The sequence below is a fragment of the Marmota marmota genome, unplaced genomic scaffold (assembly GCF_001458135.2).
Source record: "Marmota marmota marmota unplaced genomic scaffold, marMar, whole genome shotgun sequence".
NCBI lineage: Eukaryota > Metazoa > Chordata > Mammalia > Rodentia > Sciuridae > Marmota > Marmota marmota.
Window position 1 is genome coordinate 10771338 of NW_025999932.1, and position 16888 is coordinate 10788225.

The 16888-nt window shown below is 34.9% G+C and overlaps 1 non-coding gene across 1 annotated transcript; it reads left to right on the forward strand.

The window, feature by feature from the left end:
* The first annotated feature begins 15752 nt into the window (after nt 1-15752).
* Trnav-cac lies at nt 15753-15825 on the forward strand. Its single transcript has one exon. It is a non-coding gene; the product is annotated as a tRNA-Val (tRNA).
* The last annotated feature ends 1063 nt before the right edge of the window (nt 15826-16888 follow it).

Below are 16888 nucleotides of genomic sequence, written 5' to 3' on the forward strand. Positions count from 1 at the left end.
TTTAAAAAAAAAAAAAAAAAAAAACAAGACCCAGCAAAATCTCCAAGAGACTTACCTCATAGGCAAAGACATCCATACACTAAAGGATGGAATAAACATTGTTCATTAACAAGCAGGAGTTTCTATCCTCATATCAGATAAAGTGGCCTTCTGATTAACCAGAGTTAATCAGAAGGGACAAAGAAAGATATTTCATACTGCTTAAGGAAATTATACATCAACAAGATGTAACAATCATATATATTTATGTCCCAAATAATGGAGTATTTACATAAGTCAAACAACCCTTTTCAAATTCAAGAATCAAATAGACCACAACACAATAATACTGGGTGATTTGAACACACCTCTATCACTACTGGATAGATCCTCCGAATAAAACTAAATAAATAAGCTATAGAAATAAAAAATACAATTAATAATTTAGGCTTAGCACACCTATATAAAAGATTTCATCTATCAATGACTGAATACACTTTCTTCTCAGCAGCACACATATCCTTTTCTAAAATAATCTATATCTGAGGCCACAAAGAAACTCTTAGCAAATATAAAAAAAAAAAAAACAAAGATAATAATACCTTGTATTCTATTAGATCACAATGGAATGGAATTAGAAATCAATGATAAAATTAAAAATAGAAGGTACTCTAACACTTGGAAACTAAATAGTACACTACTGAATTAACAAAGGATTCCAGAAGAAATCAGGGATGGAAAAAAAAAAACAACTTAGAGGTAAACAATAATATCAGAACACATTTAAAAAAATATTTTTAGTTGTTGATGAACACAATACCTTTATTATTTTATTTCTATATTTTTATGTGGTGCTGAGGATTGAACCCAGTGCCTCACAGGTTCTAGCCAAGTGCTTTACCACTGAAGCTACAACCTCAGCCCTGCAAAACAATATATTAAAATCTCTGGGATACTATGAAGGCAGTTCTAAGCCGAAAGTTCATTGCATTGAACTCATTCATTAAAAGAAAAGAAAATCAACAAATAAATAAACTAACATTACATCTCAAGCCCTAGAAAAAAGAGAACAAACCAACACCAAAAGCAATAGAAATAATTAAAATCAGAGCTGACATCAATGAAATTGGGGGAAGAAAACTATTCAAAAATTCAACAAAACAAAAAGTTGGATCTTTGAAAAAATAAATAAAATTGATAAACCCTAACCCAAGCTAACAAACAAAAACAGAGAGAAAATGCAAATTACTAAAACTTATGATGAAAAAGGAAATATCATGACAAACACTACTGAAATACAGACAATAATCATAAACTATTTTGAAAATTTATACTCTAATAAAATAGAAAATCTTGAAGACATAACAAATTTCTACAGACATATGACCTACCCAAATTGAATCAGGAAGACACAGAAGATCTAAAGAGATCAATTTCAAGCAATGAAATGGAAGACACCATCAAAAGCCTACCAAGAAAGAAAAACATAGGACCAGATGTATTCTCAGCTGAGTTCTACCAGGCCTTCAAAGAACTAACACCAATCTTCCTCAAATTATTCCATGAAATAAAAAAGGAGGAAACCCTTCCAAACTCATTCCATGAAGCTAGTATCACCTGAAACCAAAACCAGGCAAAGACACATCAAGGAAAAAAAAAAAAAAACTTCAGACCAATATCCCTGATGAACATGAATGCAAAAATTTCTTAATAAAATAATGTCAAATTACATACAAAAACATATTAAAAAGATAGTGCACCACGATCGAGTGGGGTTCATCCCAAAGATGCATGGATAGTTCAAAATATGGAAATCAATAAATGTAATTCATCATATCAATAGACTTAAAGAATTACATGGTTATCTCAGTATCTTTATGATGCAGAAAAAGCATTTGACAAATTAGAAACACTAGGGATAGTAGGAATACACCTCAACATTGTAAAAGCTATTTATGCTAAGCCCAAGGCAAGCATCATTCTAAATGAAGAAAAATTGAAAGCACTCCCTCTAAAAACTAGAACAAGACAGAGATGCCCTCTTTCATCACTTCTATTCAACATAGTCTTTGAAACTCCAGCCAGAGCAACTAGTCAGAAGAAAGAAATTAAAGGGATATGAATAGGAAAAAAAAGAACTCAGGCTATCTCTATTTGCCAAAAACATGATTCTATATTTAGAAGACCCCCCCCCAAAAAAAAAAAACGCACCAGAAAACTTCTAGAACTTATAAATTAATTCAGCAAAGTAGCAGGATATAAAATTAACACCCATAAATCAATTGCATTCCTATACATTAGTGATGGATCAACTGAAAAAAAAATTAGGAAAACTACTCTATTCACAATAGCCTCAAAAAAAATTAAGTAAAATACTTGGGAATCAATTTAACAAAAGAGGTGTAGACGTCTACAATGAAAACTACAGAACACTAAAGAAAGATATTGAAGAAGACCTTAGAAGATGGAAAGATCTCCCATGTTCTTTAATAGGAAGAATTAATACTGTCAAAATAACCACACTACCAAAAGCACTATACAGATTTAATGCAATCCCTATTAAAATTCCAATGCTGCTCTTCATAGAAATAGAAAAAGCAGTCATAGAATTTATTTGAAAAAACAAGAGGCCCAGAAGAGCCAAAGCAATCCTTAGCAAGAAAAAATGAATCAGGAGGCAACACAATACCAGACCTTAAATTATCCAACAGAGTTGTAGTAACAAAAATGACATTGGATTGGCACCAAAACATACATGAAGACCAATGGTACAGAATAGAAGACACAGAGATAAACTCACATAAATACAGTTATCTTATACTAGACAAAGGAATATAAATAAACATTGGAGTAAAGATCGCCTCTTCAACAAATGGTATTAGGAAAACTAAAAATCCATATGTAGCAAAATAAAATTAAACTGCTCTTACCCTGCATAAAAATCAACTCAAAGTGGATCAAGGACCTAGGTATTAGACAAGAGACCCTTCACTAGAAGAAAAAGTAGGCCCAAATCTACAAAGTGTCAGCTTAGGAACCAAATTCCTCAACAAAACTCCTAAAGCGCAAGAAGTAAAATCAAGAATCAATAAATGGGATGGTATCACACCATAAAGTTTCTTCACAACAAAGGAAACAATCAAGAATGTAAGGACATCGCCTACTAAATGGCAGAAAATATTTGCCATCTGCATCTCAGAGCATTAATCTCCAGGATATATAAAGAACTCAAAACAAACAAACAAACAAAAAAAAAAACCAAATAACCCAATCTATAAATGGGCAAAGTAATTGAACAGACACTTCACAGAAGAAATATGATGAATCAACAAATACATGAAAAACTGCTCAACATCACTAGCAATTGGAGAAATGCAAATTAAACTACACTGATATTTAATATCACTCCAGTCAGAATGGCAGTTATCAAGAATATAAGCAACAATGAGTATTGACAAGGATGTTGGGGAAAAGGTACATTCATACGTTGCTGGTAGAACTGAAAATTGATGCAACCACTATGAAAATCAGTATGGAGATTCCTCAGAAAGCTCAGAATGGAACCACCATTTGACCCAATTATCCCACTCCTTAGCATATACCCGGAGAACTTAAAATCAGCATATTAGAGTGACACAGCCACATCAATGTCTGTAGCAGCTCAATTCACAATAGCTAAGCTATGGAATCAACCTAAGTGCCCTTCAACAGATAAAGAAAATGTGTTATATATACACGATAGAATATTACTCAGACATAAAGAAGAATGAAAGGATGGCATTGCTGGTAAATGGATGAATGGGAGACTATCATACTAAGTGAAATAAGCCAATCCCATAAAACCAATGGCCAAATGTTCTCTCTGATATTTGAATCATGACTCATAATAGGCAGGGGGTAGAGAATAGCAGATTCACCAGACTGGACAGGGCAGAGTGGGGGAAAAGGAGAGAGGATGGAGATGGGAAAGATAGTAGAATGAATCAGATACAACATTCCTATGTCCATATAAGAATTCATGACTAATGTAACTTCACATCATGCATAACCACAAAAATGGGAAGTTATGCTCCATGTATATATGATATGTCAAAATACATTCTGGGTTGGGGCTGGGGCTCAGTGGCAGAGCACTTGCCTAGCACATATGAGGCACTGGGTTTGATACTTAGCACTGCATACAAAAATAAGCAAACAAAATAAAGGCATGCTGTCTATCTACAACTACAAAAAAATTTTTAAAAATACATTCTAGGGGCTGGGGTTGTGGCACAGTGGTAGAATGCTCGCCCAGCATGCATGAGACACTGGGTTCGATCCTCAACACCACATAAAAATAAAATAAAGATATTGTGTCCATCTACAACTAAAAAATTTTTTTAATAAAATAAAATACATTCTATTGTCATGTCTTCTTTGTTCACAAAGAACAAAATAAGATAAAATAGTACAATAACTATGGAAAGTGGTGTGGAGGTTCCTCAAAAACTTAAAAATTGCATTACCATATGATCCATCAATTCCACTTCTGGATATACATGCAGAAGAATTGAAAGCAAGATGTCAAAGATATATTTGCATACCAAGTTTACAGAAACATTACTCTCAATAGCCAAGAGGTAGAAGTAACTCAAACAGCAGTCAAGAGATGGATAAACAAAATGTGGTGCATATATACAAAGGAAGAAAATGCTGCCATATCCTACAATGTGCATGAACCTTAAAGTCATTGTGCTGTGTGAAATAAACCAGTTACAAAAAGATAAATATTGTATAATTTTCCTTATATGCAATATCTAAAGTAGTCAGATTCATAGAAATAAAAAAATAGAATGGTTGTTGCCAGGAATTGAGAAGGCGAAATGGGAAGTTAGGTTTAATGGGTATAGAGTTTCAACTTTGCAAAATGAAAAAAATTTGGTAGCTACTTTAATTCATATCCTACAATAGTCATACTTAGCTTTCCCTCAAAGCCATTAAAAGAATGGGGATATACACTGGGTGTGGTAGCAGATGTCTCTACTCTCAGCAACTCAGGAGACTGAGGCAGGAGGATCTCATCCTACTCAACTTAGTGAGAGCCTGTCTCAAAACAAAAAATTGTGCTGGGCTCAGTGGTTCATGCCTGTAATCCCAGAGTCTTAGGAGGCTGAGGAAGGAGGATTACGAGTTCAACCTCAGCAAAAATGAGGTGCTAAGCAACTTAGTGAGACCCTGTCCTTAAATAAAATACAAATTAGGACTAGGGATGTGGTTCAGTGGTCAAGTACCTCTGATCAATACCTGGTACCCCCCCAAAAAAAATTTTTAAGGACTGGGGATGTGGATCAGTGGTAGCATAACACTTAATTCAATCCCCAATACTGGGGGAAAAAATAGAGGTACAAAACCTCAATTAAGAGCAGTAAGTGGTTTATTTCTTTGAGATATATGCACAATATAGAGAATATAGTTCATGATAATGAACTGTACATTTCAAAATTACTGACAGTGAATTTCAAATGTTCTTATCACAAAAATTGTAAGTTTAGGGGTGATGTCTAAGTTAATTAGTTTAATTATTCTACATTGACATAATAGCACTTTGTACTCTAAAAATATATACAACTAAAATTTGTCAGTTTACAAGTTTTAAAAATAAAAATTTAAGATTGGGAGAACTGAGAAACACCATTCCACTGAGAAACCAAATTCCTCAATAAAACTCCTAAAGCGCAAGAAGTAAAATCAAGAATCAATAAATGGATGGTATCAAACCATAAAGTTTCTTCACAACAAAGGAAACAGTCAAGAATGTGAGGACAGTTGAAGTTATGATAATTTCAATTCACTCTGATTTTTTTTTTTAAAGAAAGTTTCTCCTGCCCCAGCTTGCAAGTTAGTTCTCCACTCTTCTCACTCCTGCTCTGTCTTCTTCTGTGAAGCAGCAGCAAATTCCACTCCCAGCAACAGCTTCCCCAGTTAGGATCACAAGCACTACCCTGAACAAGCAAGACCAAAGAAGATCATTTAATTTGTATTCATTGTGTCCTCTTCAATTTTTCTAAGGAACTCACTTCTGCAACATCTAAAAACATACACACCTTCACTCATAAGAAAGATGCAAAGTAAAATTACATTCAGATGACATTTCTCACCTACCAAATTGGCAAAATTTCAAAAGTTTAAAATTGAAACTTTTAAATTATAACTTTGGGGAAACAGGCTCTCTCATACATTGCTCATGGTATTTTGAGGATACAACTCCCATGAATGATCTTTTAGCAATATTTACAACTGAAAGTGCATTTATTCTGATCTAGCATTTCTGATTTCAGAAATAAGTCCCTGCAGACATACCTGTATAGGTAATATGTTTATACACACACATATATACACATCTACACACAAGATTTTTTAAATCACATTATCACTAGCAATTAGAGAAATGCAAATCAAAACCACTCTAAGATTTCATCTCACTCCAGTCAGAATGGCAGCTATTATGAAGACAAACAACAATAAGTGTTGGTGAGGATATGGGGGAAAAGGTACACTCATACACTGCTGGTGGGACTGCAAATTGGTGCAGCCAATATGGAAAACACTATGGAGATTTCTTGGAAAATTGGGAATGGAACCACCATTTGACTCAGCTATTCTTCTCCTCGGTCTGTACCCAAAGGACTTAAAAATAGCATACTACAGGGACACAGCCACATCAATGTTTATAGCAGCACAATTCACAATAGCTAAATTATGGAACCAACCTAGATGCCCTTCAATAGATGAATGGGTAAAAAAAATGTGGCATATAAAAATGGAATATTACTCAGCAATAAAAGAGAATAAAATCATGGCATTTGCAAGTAAATGGATGGAGTTAGAGAAGATAATGCTAAGTGAAGTTAGCCAATCCCCGCAAAAAAAAAAAAAAAAAGTTTTCTTTGATATAAGGAGGCTGATTCATAGTGGGATAGGGAGAGGGAGCATGGGAGGAATAGACTAACTCTAGATAGGGCAGAGGGATGGGAGGAGAAGGGAGAGGGCATGGGGTAATTATTGATGGTGGAATGTGATGATCATTATTATCCAAAGTACAGGTATGAAGACACAAATTGGTGTGAATATACTATGTATACAACCAGAGATATGAAAACTTGTGCTCTATATATGTAATAAGAATTGTAATGTATTCCGCAGTCATATATAAAAAAAAGAATGATTGGATAATGTGTTGAATAAACCATGGTGCACCCATTCTACAGAATATATGTAGCTATTAAACAGAATGAGAAAGATCTGAATGAACTGATACATAAATAGATCTCCAGGATATATTGTCAAGTTTGTTTTTAAAAGCATATCCAGGAATTTACACATCCAGGAGACTCCAGGAATCCATCCTTCCACCCGAACAAGCACGCAATTGGCAGAACGGTCTGAAGTAACTACTTTAGAATTTTATAGTCCAAACACTTGCAACATCCAAGGCCAAGCTCTACAAAGAGCCTTATAAAACTTGACCTTTGACATAGTGGCTACTGACCATTATCCTCCCAGCAGTCAGCCATAGGGATAGCAACCCATATTCCAGGGAAAATTCTCATGACATTAAGTAGGGCATTTTTTCTTGGATATGATACCAAAAGTATAGACAATAAAAGAAAAAAAAAGAAATAATTTAACATTTTTGATTAAGCAAAACCCTGTCTCAAAATAGCTGGGCATAGTGACACACACCTGTAATCTCAGAGACTTGGAAGGCTGAGGCAGGAGTATTTCAAGTTTGAGCCTAGCCTGGACAATTTAGCAAGACCCTGTCTCAAAAAAGAAAATTAAAAGGGCTGGTAATGTGGCTTAGTGGTTAAGTGCCCTGGGTTCAATCCCCAATACTAAAAACAAAAAATTTTCATCAAAATATATTATCAAAAGAATAAAATAACCCATAGGATAAAGGAAAATATTTGCAAATAATATATCTGGTGGTGTGACATGATATGTTACAGGTCTGGAGAATGGGAATGTTTTTCTCCTGGACAGCTGTCAAACCTGAAGTAGGACATGTCTATCTGTCTTGAAGTAGAGGATCTCTAAAGGATCTTTAAGGAAAAGATGGAATAGAAAGAGTGAGTCGCAGAGAATCGAATCTTCCCATGGGATCAAACCTCTTTTTCTTCCACTCTTTTCTTCTGGGAAAGTTTAAATAAAAATAACAAACAATAAAAATATAGAAATTTGAAAAAAATAAAAAGGACTGGGGTCTTCAGTGGCAGAGAACCCCTGGGTTCAATCCCCAGTATTGCCATACAAAAAAAGTAAGCTTTTAATGTTATGCACATTTTACCACAATTAAAAAAAAAAAAGATCAGGTTTTAAAAAGTATGTTCCTTTCTGTGAGAAACAAGAGCATAGATTACATATTCATATTTTCTTGTATTTGTATAAAGGAATATCAGAGAGCTAGGGACATGGCTCAGTAACAGAGCACTTGCCTAGCATGTGAGAGGCCCTGAATTTTATCTGTAGTACTGCAAAAATAGAAAGAAAGAAAGAAAGAAAGAAAGAAAGAAAGAAAGAAAGAAAGAAAGAAAAAAGAATATTAGAACAACAAATAATAAGCGCATAAAAATGTCTACCTTTTAAAACAGATGTAAGGAGAAATTTCTCAGTGTACACTTTTCATACCATTTTAATTTTGGATTATGTAATATTTTACCGATTCAAAAAATATTTTTCAAACAATAAACGAAATTTATTCAAGTAAGTTCTCCCCACCCCCCAAATAAAAACTCAAGCAGTGACATGAATTTTCTGACCATTCTTACTTAATTAAAAGTCCTGTAGTTGCTTTAAATCACAAACAATTTCATGTTTGATCCTATGAAATGATGAAAGCTTCAAAGTTAATTGCATGTTAGACCCTGTCCTCTCCCCAATGGGGCCTGCAGTGGACTAATATCTTGCAGTGCCAGAGGGAAGCGTGCTCTCTGTCCCTCAGCTGCCACCTTCCTCCTGTGGTTTTTACTAACTTCTCTTTCACCCAGTGGGGAGGCAGAGCAATGTTCTTATTCTACAGGTAAGTCCTAAGATGGCTTCATGCCTTCTGGGCTTGCAGATATTGAAAGCTGACTCCCATTTGGAGCCCTCCATGGGTTCTTAGGAGATACCCCCACCCCAAATCTCCTGCAGTACCCTTGACCTGCAAGAGTGTACTTTGCAAAGAGGTACTTTGTTTTTTTCCTAACTAGTAGGAATTCAATGGGCCTCTGCCAGCTTCTCTCCTTTAGGTGGCCTGTAACTCAGACAATGAAATGACCCTAAATAGCTGTCCTTCACATCCAGTCCACTGTTGCCTAACAAATTCCAAAAGAACAAGCTAATTCTTATCTATTAGTAACTCTCCTCTGCTTCACCTCCAAGCACCAAGACAGCCCCCTCCTCTCTCCAGATTCCCTGACAAGGAATCAGACATCAGTGAACTGTGACCTAATACATTTAGAAGATAACATTGAAGATTGTTGAATTATTCTCATTGAAGCTTTTCTCTTTTTACTTGAGATGAGGGGGAAATCACCTACTTCTCTCCATTAGAAGAGAGCAGGGTTCAGTACCTCCCCCCCGCCCCAGCAGCTTTCTCCAAAGAAATCCTCGCCCTTAGAGAATATGCACATCATGGCTAAATTATCAAAATTAATATCACCACAGACAGTCAAATAGATATTGTATACCTTAAGATATGATATTCTGAGATGAATGTTATTTATATAGCATTTTGATTAGGAATCCTTAACCTGAGTATAATCATAAGAAAACACCAAACTCAAAATGAAATCATTGTCTTAAAAAAATCAGTATTCTTCAAAAGTATCATTGTCATAAAGGATAAACAAAGGCTGAGAAACTGTTCCAGATGAAAGAGACTAAAGAACATAACTGATACGTGTACTGCAACCTCTAGTGGAGGAAAAATCAAATGCTATCAAAGACATTATGAGGGCAGTTGATGAAGTGGAATGTGGATGGTAGATTTTTTCTAAAGTATTTTTTCAATGTTTAATTTCCTGACATTGACAACTGTACTGTGGTTCCATAATAGAATGTCCTTTTTCTGAGGAAATATATAATGAAGTACCTAGAGGGAAAGGGGCATAATGTATACAGCTTATTCTTGAATAGTTTAGACATAAATGTGTATGTGTCAAGAGGCAATAAATCTAACAATAAAGCAAGTAAGATAAAATATTAACATAAAGTGAATCTAGGAAAAAAATAAGCAAGGATTTCAAGTACCATTCTTGCAATTTTTCTGTGAGTTTGGAATTATTTCGAAGCAAAAAGGTGTTCTCTCTCTTAAGTCTCCAAGAAGATGACTTATTTGTAAATTTGTAAAAAGACCAAGAGTCATATAATTTTTTAAATTTTTTTTTATTTGTAGATGGACACAATACCTTTATTTTATTTGTTTTATTTGTTTGTTTTTATGCGGTGCCAGGGATCCAACCCAGTACCTCACACATGCTAGGCAAGTGCTCTACCACTGAGCCACAACCCCAGCCCCAAGAGTCATAATTTTTAATGAATTCTTCTTTTTAAGTATTTTAATGTGAAAATTAGCACACAAATTAACTGTAAATTATGAGCACATGGTTTAGGAATAATCACATGCACATTTTTTTGTGCACCCTAGGATGTAGCTTATGAAGGGAACACTGTCAATAACTCAAGGCCCACAACCATCTTTCCACTCCAGGTAATCATTACCCCAAATTTCATAATCATTGTTTAATCATTTTGTCCATGGCTTATTTATCATAAATGTATGCAGAACTTAACAATATAATGTGTTTATTTTACGTTTTATATAAACAGAATGATATTTACTTCTCTGTGATTCTTTTTTATTTACTCAACACTACATTTTTTTGAGATTCATTCAAACTAAGACTCATTAGTTTTCTTTTTTTTTAATATTTATTTTTTAGTTATTGGCGGACACAGCATCTTTGTTTGTATGTGGTGCTGAGGATCAAACCTGGGCTGCACACATGCCAGGCAAGCGCACTACCGCTTGAGCCACATCCCCAGCCCAAGACTCATTAGTTTTCATTGTTATAATATAGATCAATTTGTACAACTATACTACAATTTATTTATCCAGGTTACTATCATTGGTGATTCATGTTGCTCTGTTCCCATGTCTTTATTAAACAAAGTTGCCATTAACATTCTTGCACTTGTTCTTGATGAATATACACATCAACTTTCCCCAGGATACATTCCTGGGGATAGCATAACTGGCATGGCACCAGAGCTCAATTTTACTATTGACTAGTACTGTCAACGATTGCTAGACAATGCCAAAATATTTTTTGAAGTCATTGTAATGATTTATATTTTCAACTGGTGCAGTGGTGCAGACCTGTATGCCAGCTACTTGATAGAGCACCCCTGGGTTCAATCCCCAGTACCACAAAATAGTAATGTATATTCTTATCAAACGCATATGAGTTTTTTTTTATTGTTTCATTGTTTTAAATTCTGGATATGGAACCCAGGGCCTCATGCAAGATTTAGGCAAGTGCCCTATCAGTTACATCCCCAGCCCATTTTTTCATTTTGAGACAGGGTCTTGCTAAATTGCCAACACTGGCCTTGAACATGGTATTCCCCTGCCCTACCCTTCTCAGTAACTGGGCCATCTCACATATAAGAAATTCTTTTACTCCCTAATCCTTGTCAGTATTTGGTACTATCCAACTTTAAAGTTTTCACATTCTGATAAATATGAATGTTATCTTATTATGCTTTAATTTGCAAATCGCCCACTACTAATGAGTTTGACTAGTGAATTGCACATACTTACGAGTTGTTTGTGTTTTTCTTTTATGAAATGATGCTCATGTCTTTTGTTCTTTTTGCTTATTTGTTTATTGATCTGTAAGATTTTTCCATATATTCTGGATGTTAATTATTTGTCAGTTATGTGTATTACAATTATATTCTCCCAGCTTTAAGTTATATTTTTCACTCTAAATTTTAGATGATGTCTTTTTTTTCCCCAAACAGAAACAAATTCATTTTGTTGTTAACATCAGGTTAACTAATCTTTCATTTTGGGTTTCAACTTTTTGTTTTCTGTTAACAGAATCCTTCCTTATCCTGAAGTTGTATAGACAGATTGTCTTTATAAAAGTTTTATGGCTTTGCCTTTCCTGTTTAAATCTTTAATTGGGAGTTGATTTTTGTATATGTTTGGGGGTAGGGACCTTTGCTTTTCTTCCATTCATATAGTTAGTAGTTATCTTTCACACCTGTTGATGTGCATGCCCTTACTCTTTCTCTCCGCCCCCCCTTTATGTGTGTGTGCGTGTGTGTGTGTGTGTGTGTGTGTGTGTGTGTGTGTGTTTGTGTTGGGGTCTGACACTGGGTTCTCTATTTTGCTCCCCTGGTCTACTTCTCTCTTTGCGCCAATTAAACACTGTACCAGTTACTATACCTGTACAGTACATTCTAAGATCTAATACAGCCTTACTGTTTTTCTTCAGGAGTGTCTTGGATAATCTTAGACCTTGGCTCCTCCTGCATATCAATTATAGATTCAGCTTCTAAGTAAAGGAAAAACTGTTGGAGGCATGAATTTTAATGACTTTCTTGGTAGAATTAGTGTTCTTAAAACATTGGGTTTTGATCATCCACATAGACTATCTCTATTTAGATCTCTTGAACAAACTTTTTTTTGCTACATTTTCTAAGGTACTTTATGAATTTTAGTACTATAATAAACAGAATATTTTTTAAACTTATATTTCTAACAACTTGTCCCTGGTATTTAAATGTACTTGAGTGTTTAATACTTCTTTCATATCCAGCAATCTTGTTAAATAATCCTATACATCCTAATAATTCTTTTGTTGATCACTAAGCTTTTATAGAGTGACAACCATATCATTTATAAATAACGTTGTTTCCTTCTTCACAAATATTATACCTTCTTTTTCTTTTCATAATATTTGAGAATAACTCTAAAATAAAAATGTGGACCATCCTTGTCTTTACTGCATAAAAGGAATGTCACCAACATTTCTCCATTAAGCATATTTGGGAAACATGGGAGGTGGAGGCTGGAGAAGAATCCCTTGAGCCCACAAGTTCAAGACCAGCCTGGGCAACACTGTAAGACTATCTCAAACAAAGAAGAGTAAAGTATATTTGCTGTGGTTTTCTCAGAGATGGACTATATGCAATTCATGAATAAGATGATCCTATACATTTCTTATACTATCCTTATTAGCTTTTGATACTGCTCTAAATTAATCTCTTTCACAAAGAATAAAGAGAATTTCAAAGATAAAAAAATTGCTGACAGAAATGATAGGACCCCAGATATTAGAATAATTGAGATCATCATCTTCCCATTCTTCTTTCCTTATTCTATCATCCCATTTATGGAGATGATTAATGATCTATACCATGTCACAGATTTTTATTCCATCGTTCATATTTTGTAGAAATTGAGCAAATATAGGAAATAACAAATAATTATCAATAGAATTAAATTATTGAGTGAGGTGTGGTGATGCCTGCTGAAATCCCAACAACTAGGAGGTGGAGGCAAGAGGATTGAAGGTTCCAAGCCAGCCTGAGTAATTTAGCAAGACTCTGCCTCAAAATAAAAAGGGCAGGGAGCCAGGCACTGTAGCACACACCTGTGATCACAGCAGCTCAGGAGGCTAAACAGGAAGATTGCAAGTTCAAGGCCAGCCTCAGCAACTTAGCGAGGGTCTAAGCAACTTAGACCCTGTCTCAAAATAAAAAACAAAAAAGTCTGGGGACTTCAGCTTAGTGATAAAGCACCCCTGGGTTCAATCGCCAATACCTCAAAAAATAAAAATAAAAAGGGCTAGGGATGTAGCTCAGTGGTAAAGCTCCCTTGAAAGTTCAATTCACGATACTGAAAAAACAAAAGGGGTGGGGGGACAAAAATAAAGATACTGACCTATGTATTTTGCTGCTTCCTTTTAAAAGTGAAATATAGTAATATTGAATATATTCATGTGCTAGCTCTCTAGTACAAACATTCAGTCTTCATAAAATGCAAAGAAAATTGTTGACTCAGATCTCAACAGAAAATGTAACGTGCGTGAGTACAAAATATAAAATAAGCAAATTCTGTAAAAGCTGGCCAATGAAAATTCAGAGAAAAATAAGGTACTTGGGTTCTAATATTCAATGAACAGGTTTATGAATGCGAACAATGTACAAAAACAAACATCCTACTAAATTATCTTGGAACTCTGGGACATTATTCTCTGAGGTTGCTATTTTAAAAGTTGTGCGCAATGTTATATTTCTCAGAATTAAACATATACAGCATAGCCATTTAGGCATTGATTCTCATACTCTGGGTCCTTCCACATGTCACATGGCTACATGATATTCCCAAGTCATGGGTTTTGCTGTTTGATCTCTGATTCAGCTTGAAGATATTCCAAAGCTCCAGAAGCTAGACAGTCCTCTGAATACACTCAGTATACATGTGAAGCAGCTCAAATGTACAAGTTCTTCCATCAACAATCACTTCAAAGGTCATTAATAACTTACAGGTGTCAGAGTGGAAATGCCCTCTGCACTCCCTTGCCCCTTCTTGAACTCTGGTCATTCTCTCTGGGCCATTTTAGTAACAGTGAATTCTTAACTTGGTTTGGTATTTCTCCATTTTCTCTTCTCTGGCTCTTAGGCTTTTAAGATGACATTCCAAACTCATCTTGAAAAAACAAAAGCAGACCAAATGCTTTGACATGTTCATTCTGAGTTTTGTTTTGACATTTTTATCCTTATATTAGTTTACTGAGAATAGAGAAAGCAATTTGAATCCTTCTTAAGAAGATACCTACAAAGAAAATAAAAAGAACATGTAGGTAGGGGCTGGGGTTGTGGCTTAGTGGTAGAGTTCTTGCCTAGTGTGTGTGAGGCACTGGGTTTGATTCTCAGCACCGCATATAAATAAAGTCCATTGACAACCAAATAAATAAATAAATAAAAAGAACAGGTAGGTAGTAAAAATCTGCTTGGTTTGAATCATGGGTAAGTGTCAATGGATTCTAACATCTGCTTGGATTCTACCATGGCTGAAGATAGACTCTAAAACTTTAATAAAACCTTCAAAAGGTCAATGAACTGTGTATGAGAAAGAAGCACCTAGGTTAAATTTTCTCAACAGCAGAATTATTGACCTTCTTGGCTGAGTGATTCTTCCCTATGTGGGGTGGCCCTGTGTGCTGTAGGATGCCTAACAGTATCCCTGGCTTCTACCCACAAGATATCAGTAGCTCATCTGCCCACTACCCCGGAGTTGTAACAACTAAAAATGTCTTCTGTCATCATCAAGTGTCCATGAAAGGCCAAAATCACCCACACTGGAGACCTACTAATCTACATAGAGATGTCTTCTGATTTTAACCTATGAATATTAATCAATGATACATTAGGGAAAACCAAGTAAGACAAATAAATGTATGTAATTATTGGGTGAAGGAATATCTGCATAATATTAAAGTATCACTGAACAGATTATTTGTAACCACAAATGGGAAAATGTATCTTATGATAGGAAATCACTAAGTTAACCATGTGACCAAATGTAACATCATTATTAATGGGACAGAATGACATCATAAACTTTACCTGTAGGGCTGGGGTTGTAGAATACTTGTCTGACATGCATGAGGCACTGGGTTCAATCCTTAGCACCACATAAAAATAAAATAAAGATATTATGTTCACTTGGGGCTGGGGATATAGCTCAGTTGGTAGAGTGCTTGCCTCACATGCACAAGGCCCTGGGTTCAATCCCCAGCACCCCCCAAAAAAAAGGTATTGTGTCCAACTAGAAAAACTAGAGAATAAAATATTTTTTAAAAAAACCTTAACCTGTGTATAATTGCATCTGTATGCTAACATCAAATTTATAAAAGAAAAGGAATCTAGCAAGTTAAGGGACACCATGAGGAAACAAACAAAAAACCCCACAATGTGGAACATAAGAAAAATAGCCTGAAACCTACAAAAAGTTAATGTAATAAAAAGAAAATAAAAGGTGAAAAACTATTTAGAATCAAAAAGACAAAAGAGACACAACAATATGAAAACTTTGACTAGATCTTCAAAACTATAAAAGATATTTGTTGAACCAATTGGAGAAATTTGAATATTGTACAGATGTTAGAAGTAGTAATAATGGGGCTGGGGCGGGGCTCAGTGGTAGAGCCCCAGAGTTGTAACAACCAAAAATGTCTTCTGTCATCATCAAATATCCATGAAAGGCCAAAATCACCCACTCACTTGCCTAGCATGTGTGAGGCACTGTATTCAATTCTCAGTACCACATAAAAATAAATAAAATAAAGGTCCATTGAAAACTAAACAATATTTTTCAAAAAAGAAGTAGTAATAACGTATCTGGGCATGGTGGTACACACTGTAATCCTAGCAACTCAGGAGGCTGAGGCAGGAGGATTGAAAATTCAAAGCTAGCCTCAGCAATTTAGTGAGACCCTAAGCAATTTAGTGAGACCTCAAAATAACAAACAAAAAGGGCTGGGGATATAACTCAGTGGCAAAGTGCCCCTGGGTTCAATCTTCAGTACCAGGAGGAAAAAAAAAAAGTAGTAATAATACTTAGATTGGAGGATGTCCTTATTCTTAACAGATACATGCTGAAGCTTTATGGATTAAGTGTCATGCTATCAAATACTTTATAAATACACATGCACATATATTATAGTTATAAGTATGTGTATTTAAATTATTGTACAGAGTAAAGGCTAAAGCAAATGTGGCAAAATGTTAACAATTGTTTAATTTAATTGAAGATGTCCACTGTACTATTTTTTCCAGCATTTTTGTTATTATAAAAAATTTTTTAAAT